Here is an 11052-nt window from a genome sequence, read left to right as displayed (position 1 = left end):
GTGGGTGGATCACTTGAGGCCAAGAGTTGAAACCAGCCTGGCCAACATGGTGAAAGCCCATGTCTACTAAAAATAAAAAAATTAGGTCCGGGCGCGGTGGCTTACGCCTGTAATCCCAGCACTTTGGGAGGCCAAGGCAGATGGATCACAAGGTCAAGAGATCGAGACCATCCTGGTCAACATGGTGAAACCCCGTCTCTACTAAAAATACAGAAAATTATTTGGGCATGGTGGTGCATGCCTGTAATCTCAGCTACTCGGGAGTCTGAGGCAGGAGAATTGCCTGAACCCAGGAGGCGGAGGTTGCGGTGAGCCAAGATCGCGCCATTGCACTCCAGCCTGGGTAACAAGAGCAAAACTCCGTCTCAAAAAAAAAAGAAAAGAAAAATTATTTGGATGTGTTGGCACATGCGTATGATCCCAACTACCTGGGAGGCTGAAGCATAAGAATCACTTGAACCTGGGAAGTGTAGTTTGCAGTCAGCCAGGGTCACACCACTGCACTCCAGCCTGGATAACAGTCTGTCTCAAATAAAATACTAAAATAAAGACACCTTACAGGCCAGAAGAGAGTAAGATGATATATTCAAAGTCTTAGAGGCAAAAAAAAAAACTGCCAACAAAGAATACTGCAAAGCAAAGCTATCCTTCAAAATTGAAATGTCAATGAGATGATATAGTCAAAGTTTTAGGGGCAAAAAACTGCCAACAAAGACTACTGTAAAGCAAAGCCATCCTTCAAAAATCAAAGAGAGATAAAGACTATTCCAGACAATCAAAAGCTGAGGGAGTTCATCACCACCAAACCTATTTTACTGAAATGCTAAAGGAAGTTCTTCAAAATGAAAAAAACTTTTAAAAGAGCTAATGAGTAACACGAAAATCCTTGTAAGTATAAAGATCAATGGTAAAAGTAAGTACATGATAAAACTTAGAATACTCTAATATTGTAATTGTGTTATATAAACCACTTATATCTCTAGTATGAGGATTAAAAGATAAAATATTTTAAAATAATAGCTAAAATGAATGGTTAAGGAATATATAAGAAGTTTGTACACTGTGACAAAGAATTTAAACTATGAGGTGGGTAGAGTTAAAGTACAGAGGTTTATTTTTGTGATAAAAGATAAATTGTTATCCATTTAAAACAATTTGTTGTAAATATAAGATGTTTTTGGTAAGAATAACAGTAACCACAAAGCAAAAACCTAAAATAAAAACACCAAAAGTAAAAAGCAAGGAATAAAAATGTATTACTAGAATAAATTATAACCACAAAAGAAAATAGTAGGGGAAGGGAAAAAAAGAATCCGCTAAACAACTAGAAAAAAAAAAAAACAGTTAACAAAATGGTAGTGATAGGTCCTTACATATCAATAATTACCTTAATGTAAATAGATTAAATTCTTCCATGAAAATACATAAAGTAGCTGAATAGCCAAATACAGTCATACAGTGCTTCACTGCACTTAACTTTTTGTACTTTTCAGATACTGCATTTTTTACAGATTGACGGTTTGGGGCAACTCAGCATTGAGCAAATATATTGGCATCAATATATTCCAACAGCATGTGTTAACTTTATGTCTCTGTTTCACAAAACTCCCACAACACAAAATTTACCTATATAACAAACCTGTACAGGTACCCCAAACCCTAAAATAAAAGTTAAAGAAAAACAAAAATATAACGAGAGTCTGAATGTTCAGTGTTCTCACCACAAAAATAAAGTCTATGTGAGGTAATGCATTTATTAATCAGCTAGATTTAATCATTCCATAATGCATGTAAACTTCAGAACATCTTGTATACCATAAAAACATGTAATTATCTGTCACTTTAAAAATTTTAAAAAGAGAACATAGCGAAGATGAAGCTATGGACATACATGAGAAAAGTGATGAAAAGGATGATGTCTCAAAGGAAGTCATGCTGTCAAGCACTTCTTATTAAAGGAATTCTTGGTGACATTTTCAATATTAAAAGAGCAAAGGATAAAGAGTTGAAAGCTGATCCAAATAAATCTAAGAAAAGAAATATGACAATTGGTTCAGGCATAGAAAGTTCTTCACTTTATAAGTTATATAATGACAATAAATCAAGCACAGTTCAAACTGCCCTTGATAAGCTTTATACAAAGAAATCAAACATTTTAGTTATTAATGTTCCCAATATTATAGATTGTGTAGAAAGAAAATATTGATTTTATTATTTTTAAAGAATTTTCCTATAAATTTAAGACCAACAGTTAAAGTGTTTCTAATCTTTAACAACAATTTCTAATGGTCATAGAACACTATACAATTTCCATTTATTAAGATTGCTTTGCATGGTTTCAGCATACATGGCTGTTTAATGTTCCTGCACTATTGTGTAGAGCAAAAACTACCTGTAATAACTTTTTTAATTTTAGAAAATCAATAACTAAAAGTTACCTGGGATTGTCGACTAGAGGTTTATTTCCAAACTATGGAAAGAGGAAAAAGTTTTACTTAGGCATTATGCTTTGTTTTCAGTATCTCTATAGATATTTAATTTTAATATTTCACCACAAAATAAATTCTCAGCTTAATTTCCCACATTTTCCACCAGAATCTTCATCTAAGTGCTATGCATGTTCCGATTTTCTTCCTTCCTGTACAGAACTCAAGTAGTGTACACTTCTGGTAACAAAGTTGTATATTGTTCTCACATGAATGCAGATGTCTACATCACCCGGGAAACCAGAGATGTGATTCTAAAAGGAGTTCTTGAGGGCTTACAATTGACTGAGTTTCATTGGACACTGGTGCTGAATTGTGCCAAGAGAGGTCTATGTACACACTTTGAGCCCAATCATGGCTGTGGAAAGACTGGGACAGCTTTGGCCAATTTGAGGGGGTGAAAAAGCTCAAAGGGAATTGATATAATCTTTTTCTGAAATTTGCAGGTTGTCTAAATTAAACTTGCCACTCAAAGTATGAACACAGATTGTCTCTTGTTTATTCAGAGACCTACAATGGCCCAAAAGAGCAAGTGATTGCCAAAGGGACAGAGTGACTAGCACAGAACAAGAAGTCCCAATGCTTTTTATTTTTTTAAAAAAAATGTTATTTAAAACTCCAAATGCATATTCTTCTACGTTCAATGTCATACATCACGGGCAGGCCAGCCACAGAACACTATTTAACCCAAGGTGAAGCTTAACTGTAGGGCTAATCGTTACATGGAAGTAACCCTTCATTTTTCCTAAAGATTGTTTATTCAACAAGCTCAAAACAGAAAATATAGCCAGAACACTAGAGGAGCATGAAAACTCTACTCAAACTATCTTTTACTGTTTTAAGGAACCCAGATAAACAATATAACATATCACTTGTAATTCTACCACCCACAGGTAACTGTGTTTAATATTTTGATGTATATTGTATGAGACTTGTTTCTATACAAACATGTATGAGTATGTAGAATATTTTTTAACAAAACAGTGATTGATTATATTAGGCATATTATTCTAAAATCTGTTTTTATTCACTTCTATCACAGATATCATGGCAAAAATCATTTATTTATATTATCATCATTAATGGCTTTACTTTTTATATAAGTAAATCATAACTTGTAAGTCAACCTGTATTTTGAATATTGTTATGGTGTGAATGTGTCCCCCACAAATTCCTGTGTTGAAATTGTAACTTCCAAAATGATGGTATTAAAAGGCAGAGCCTTTTGGAGGGTGATCAGGTTATGAGGGCATACTCCTCATGATTGTGACTGGTACGCTTATAAAAGAGGTTTTCCTTTTATAAGAGTACTAATAAAGAAAGAGGTCTTTTTATAAGAAAGACCTCTTTCTTATAAAAGAAGTCTTCAAAAGCAGTCCTTCCTTTTCCACCATGGACACAGCAAGAGGTGCAATCTATGAAAAAATGTGATCTCACTAGAGAGTGAATCCACGCCTGCCTTCACCTTAGGTTACCCAGCCTTGAGACTGTGAGAAATGAATTTCTCTTGTCTTTAAGCTACCTAGTTGATAATACTGTCTTTTGTTACAGCAGCCTGAATGGACTAACACAGGCATTTAGATAGTTTTTTTCTTTTTGTATTATATATACATGTGAATATATTATTGAATATCTATCTTTACTCTTTCATTTTTTATACATTCTAAAATTGAAACATTGTCAAAAAGAATGTCATATTAAATGATTTTGCTATAAATCTTCACAAAAAATGCTATTTAGAAAAGTTGAACTATATTGTATGTTAGCCCATGTCCCCATATCACAATCAACTTATTCTTTCAACTTTATAAACTTCCTAATCTGATAGTCAAATAAGGGCATCTCATTTGTTTTCAGTTGTATCATTTACTGCTGTTGAAATTGAACATTTACTATATTTCATAGCCATTTTTATTTATTTGCAAGTATTTAAATTCTGGTCTTTGTCCATTTTTATTTTAGAATTTTTACTATTTCCTTAATTGATATCTTTATATTAAAACCAGTAAGACATTTATGCCACAAAAACTTTTCCTGGTTCATAATTTGTATTATAATTTTTTAAAGTATTGCTTTTATGACAAAATTATTTTGTAAAAACTTTCACTCTATAGTTTCTACATTTGGGCCATGTTGGGAATGGTATTCTTCACCTCAAGAACACATAAATATTATGTACATTTTTGTGTATTATTTTATGGTTTTCAATATTTCCTGTTTTATGTTTATATTTCAAAATTACATGTTTTAACATTTAAATCTTATGTCATATAGAAGCCTATTATTTCTTTTCAAATAATTAAATGGTTATTTATATGCTGTTTTTTAATAACATTCAATTTTTGATTTTAGATATTATATATTTTTAGCTCTAGAATTTCTATTTGGTTCCTTTGTAGACTTTCTGTATCTCCCCTGAAGTTCCCCAACCTCTTTCCAATACTTTCATCTTTTTTAAGTAGGTTCATTAACAAATTAATCATAACTATTTTAAAGTCCTTATCAGCTAATTTCATCATCTGGTTGATCTGTCATTCTGTTTCTATCATCCATATTTTCTCCTGGCTATGTGTAACATTTTTCCATTTCTTCAGATGTCTAGAAATCTTTTATTGTACACTAAACATTACAGATAACACATTGCAGAGTTGTTAAAGCCACTGTTTTAAGATTAGCTATTTTGGATTTTGTTTTTTCCTTTTCTCTGGCTGGCACAGTGAGAGAGATTCCTCCCTTCTCTTCCTGCTCTGCATATCCCTGATGGACAGAGTCGTTGCCCAAGTCCTGCAAATCAGTGTCTCCTGATGTACATTTGGGAAAGACTACTCCATAGGCTTAGCTCCCATTTGGTTTTATTTGACATGGTAAGCCAGTAGCAACTCGATTTGGCTTAACTGGCCACTCTTAATTCTTTAGCTGTCATATTGCTCAGTGTAATGACTGGCAGAGATAATTCTTTCATCTTTGGTTAAACTCCAGATACTCACTCAGAAAAGGGATTCTCGAAAGGTGTGTTATTCTTTTGTTTATTGTGTATGTATGTGTGTAATTTCTACTTTTATTTTAGATTCAAGGAGTAACTGTATACACCCAGAGGAAAATAAATGGTTCTACCAAAAGACACCTGCACTAATTGCAGAACTACGCACAATAGCAAAGACATGGAATCAATAAGTGCCCATCAACAGTGGATTGGATATATACCAGCAAATGTGGTACATGTACACCATGGAATATACATATCCAGAAAAAAAGAACAGAATCATGGAGTTTGCTGCAACACAGATACAGCTGGAGGTCATTATCCTAAGCAAATTAATGCAGAAGCAGAAAATCAAACACCTCATGTTCTCACTTATAAGTAGCAGATAAACATGGGGTCATACATGGACATAAAGATGGCAACAATAGATACTGAGGAGAACTAGATGGGGGAAAAAAGGTAGGAACAAGAGCTAAAGATCTCAAGGACCTAGAAATAGAAATTCCATTTGCCCCAGCAATCCCATTACCGGGTATATATCCAAAGGAGTATAAATCATTCTATTATAAGGATGCATGCAAACAAATGTTCATTGCAGCACTGATTACAATAGCAAAGACGTGGAACCAACCCAAATGGCCATTGATGATAGACTGGACAGGGAAAATGTGGCACATAAACATCATGGAATGCTATGCAGCCACAAAAAAACAATGAGTTCGTGTCCTTTGCAGGGACGTGGAAGAACCTGGAAACCATCATTCTCAGCAAACTGGCTTAAGAACAGAAAATCAAACACCACATGTTCTCACTCATAGGCAGGTGTTGAACAATGAGAACACATGGACACAGGGAGGGGAGCATCACACACCAGGGTCTGTAGGGGGGAACTAGGGGAGGGACAGTGTGGGGTAGGTAGTTGGGGAGGGAAAACATGGGGAGGAATGCCAGATATAGGTGATGGGGAGGAAGGCAGCAAACCACACCTCCATGTATGTACCTATGTAACAATCTTGCATGTTCTTCACATGTACCTCAAAACCGAAAAGGCAATAAAATATAAAAAACAAAAAACTACCTATTGGGTATGATGCTCATTACCAGGGTGATGAGATCATTCCTACCTCAAACCCATTTCTAATATTTAATTAACATTCATCTATATGTAACAATTTCAGGAGAAGTAAGGAGACAATATTCCTTTTGACCTTGTGCTTGTCTGCAAATGCCTCTCTGTTGCTCCCGCAATGAACAATGGCACATCAGGAAACAATTTCTTCTGCCATAACTCTGTTGACATTTCTTCTTTGTCTTCTAGCATTTGTTTTTGTAAAAGTATGACAACGACCCATAGTCTTCTATGAGAACTTCTGACTGGATGCTAGAATAATTTTTCTCTTTTATTCTGAAATTTGATTTACTAAAATATGTCTCTTTTTGCTTTTTGGTATTTCATAGGTCTTCTAAATATGAAGACCAAGTCTTCTTTAAACTCCTGGACATAATGTTTTATAATTTTTTTTTACATTTTAAATTTTCTTTTCAGGTTCTCAGTTTTTATTTCCATTTGTGGCAGTGTTTCCCAAAGTTTTTATATCATTAAAAATATTTGGTGTTTATATTTTGAAAAATAAATATTCTTAAATTCAATCCCAGACATACTAAACAAGTGTCTCTGGGTAGACAGCAAAGGAAGATGAATTTTAAACAAGTATGTGGGTGGCTGTTACATTTATACATTTGGGAAACAGTTTTGTTTATTTTTTATTATGCCTATGTTTGATTTTCTGGCTTTGTTCCCCATGTTGTATATGCACCATTCCTTGTAATAACTCCTCTTTTTCTTTCTTTGCATTCTGTGATATCTTGAAATGCTCTTCCAATCCCCTGATCTAGTTTTCTGTGATATCTAATCTGATGCTGAATGATTCTATTGGTTTTTCAGATTCAGTAATCATGGGCCACCTGAAATAAGTTTTTTCTAGTTTCTAACTCCTCTGATTATGTAAATGCCATGTTTCCTCGAATACTGTTGAGAGTTTTTAAAAGAAAAATTTTGTCATTTTTCCTGAAGATGTCACATTACAGGACCCATGTCTGACTTGTCGTCTTCTTTTGAATTAATGAATAATGTCACATATACAGTGATTTTATTGTATTTATAAGCCATTAGAGAAATTAACTTTTCAGCCAGGCATAGTGATTCGAGTAATTTTTCTATGCTGTAACATCAGCATTTTGGGAGGCCAAGGCAGGATGATCCCTTGAATCCAGAAGTTCAAAGCCACTGTGGACAAAATAGAAAGACCCCACGTCTACAATATTTTTTAATTAGGTGGGTGTGATGGTGTGTACATGTAATCCCACCTGCTCAGGAAGCTGAAATGGAAGGATGACTTCAAAAAATGAATTCAAGGCTGTAGTGAGCTATGATTCCACCTTTGCATGCCAGCCTGGGCAACAGAGCAAGACCTTGTCTTCAAAGAAAAAAAAAGACAGAAAAGAAATAAACATTTCCACTGCTGGAAATATGTTCATGTTTTTATTTAGACAAAATGGGAAAAGGAAGTCTTGATGTTTCTATAGGTTTTGCCTGTGTAACATAAAAGGAAATTTAAATACCAAAAACTAGCTATGAAGAAAATCTTTGCATTTTTTAAAATGTTTGCTTAGCTTATCTAAGCTATCTGGGTCTGCAGTCCTTCTTTTCAAGGAGGGTCCAGTCAAAGTGTCACCAAGTAGTGTGAGTGCCTCTGCTAGTTGTTTTTTGAATAATTATGCTTTCTGTCAATATTTAACCATGTGAAAATATATAGATACACGCTATGTAATAGAATCTTGAGAATACAGCAGTAAAATAAAATAAATCCATGTTCATGGCTTCACGAAGCCTACAGTCTTGTGAGAAAAAAGGATATTAAACTAATAACTACCTAATTATGGCTGTGATGATCACAATAATGAAAAAACACACTATACATTGAAGGCATTTTAAGTTATATTTTACCCTGTCTAGAAAGTCCAAAAAGGTTTAGGAATATGATACTCAAATTGAGGCCTGAAAGACCTGAAAGAGCATTTAGTGTGAAAGGAGCATGTGTATTTGACCATGTAAATGAAATATCGTAAGCAAAGGGGAGGACGACTCAAGAGATGACAAGAGAGGCAGACGGAATCTTGTCAGTTATGCTAAAAATCTTCACATTTCTACTGGGAAACTAGAGGAGAATTTTAGAGACAGTGACCCAGTCAGTCTGGGGTTTGCTGGTACTTTCTGAAATCCTGATAAAGTGGAGGTATGACCCCTACTCCCTTACTGAGCACCCATGACTCCCTCTTACTGTCAGGTAGTTACCTGCATGCTCATTCCACAACAGGCTGAATGGCAGTAGCAAATCTGAAAGGAATAAGGAATTTACCTTACAAATTTATTTGCACAATGCAAAACAGTTATTTATTGCAACATTGTAAGAGCAAAAATTGGAAACAACTCAAATGTTCATGAATTAGAAAAATTAAGCTACACTCACACAATGGAATACTATACAACTATTTAAAAGGAAGCTCTCTAAATACTGACATGGAAAAACCTCCAAGATCAGATTCAGTGAAAAACTCAATTCAGGTCGGCATAAGTAAGCAGATGAGAAAACAGACATCCATATTGAAATTTCATTGTATTTGCATAAAGAACACTGAAAGGATAAACACATACACACACACAAAGAGAAAATGGTTACTTACAGGAGACAGAAAGAAACAGGTAGGAGCAAAACTTCTCAATGTAAATGTCTTTATATTATGTTGATTTTTCAAACATACTATTTATTCCAAAAATGAGTAAAACAAATATTAAAGAGGATAAATATTTAAGGAAATTAGGTAGAAGTACTAAGGGAAGGTACAGGAAAAGTACATTTTTTAAAAGCCATTAAACGTATCATCTTTAGCAGTGAAACCAGTTGGCCATTCAATTCTGGTTTGTTTAGGATTTGTAACTGAAAATCAACTTTTAAGAGTTTCCAACAATTTCTTTAGGATTTTACTTGAAGGCGTTAGCTCTTTATTAAAGTAACTATGCAGCACCTGCTTCATACTCAGGTTTCAGAAAAGCAACAAGTTCAGGAAAATCAGAGAACTCAATCAATACGCTGCAAATACAACAAGCGTAGCAATTTCTAACCTCATGTTTCCTAATGAAAGGCCTTTCACATATATGTTTTGTTATCACCTATGCCAAGTTTCACACATCATGATGGAATTTCCAAATAGTCATGTACATTATTAAAAACAACCTTGTCTAGATGGCAGTGTAATTTAGAGACTTAAAGTCCTATCTTGGCTCCAAACTATATAACTTAAAGGAATATCGATCTTTAAATACTAGTACAGTAAATAACTGAGGCTTTAGCCAGCACTGCCACAGACATTGTTAGAAGTTTTGTCTTCATAATGGTCTCCCAAGCAAGCACTTAAATGTTCAATCCCATTAGCTTTATAGAAATCAACTTTGTCAACTTATTGACAGATTTCTTAAGCATAGATCTCTTTCTTGAGTCTGATGACTTGCCCTGCCATAGTGATGACAAAGTGCACCATTTTATCCCAACACTTGTTTAAAGTAGCTATAAAAACCTGCCTACTAGATGGATGCAGGTGCAAAAGTAGTACTATTTTCTAACTGCTTCTTTTTTTTTTTTCTGTTATACACACTAGCCTGCAGTCAAAAATAGACTATTCCTGGAAGAAATGACGTAACATGAATTCATTGGTATTAATTGCCTTACTACCAATACCACCAAGGCATTTTTAATTGACAAAGAAGTTGAAAATAGTCTTCATTGTATAAAAGACTTGCAGAAGACAGTATTTTAAACAACAACAAAAAAAAATGAAACATGACATTGGAATATATAGACCAATGGAGCAGAACAGAGGCCTCAAAGGAAATACAACATGTCTACAACCATCCAATCTTCGACAAACCTGACAAAAACAAGCAATGGGGAAAGGATTCCCTGTTTAATAAATGGTGTTGGGAAAACTGGCTAGCCATGTGCAGAAAGCAGAAACAGGACCCCTTCCTGACACCTTACACCAAAATTAACTCCAGATGGATTAAAGACTTAAACATCAGACCTAACACCATAAAAACCCTAGAAGAAAATCTAGGCAAAACCATTCAGGACATAGGTGTAGGCAAGGACTTCATGACCAAAACACCAAAAGCAATGGCAACAAAAGACAAAATAGACCAATGGGACCTAATCAAACTCCACGGCTTCTGCACAGCAAAAGAAACCATCAGTAGAGTGAATCAGCAACCAACAGAATGGGAAAAAATTTTTGCAGCCTACCCCTCTGACAAGGGGCTGATATCCAGAATTTACAAAGAACTAAAGCAGATCTACAAGAAAAAAACAAACAAGCCCATTCAAAAATGGGTGAAGGATATGAACAGACACTTTACAAAAGAAGACATACAGGAGGCCAACAAATACATGAAAAAATGCTCATCATCACTGGTCATTAGAGAAATGCAAATCAAAACCACATTGAGATACTATCTCACACCAGTTAGAA

The sequence above is a fragment of the Saimiri boliviensis genome, chromosome 4, assembly GCF_048565385.1.
Source record: "Saimiri boliviensis isolate mSaiBol1 chromosome 4, mSaiBol1.pri, whole genome shotgun sequence".
NCBI lineage: Eukaryota > Metazoa > Chordata > Mammalia > Primates > Cebidae > Saimiri > Saimiri boliviensis.
This window is presented reverse-complemented; position numbering follows the sequence as displayed.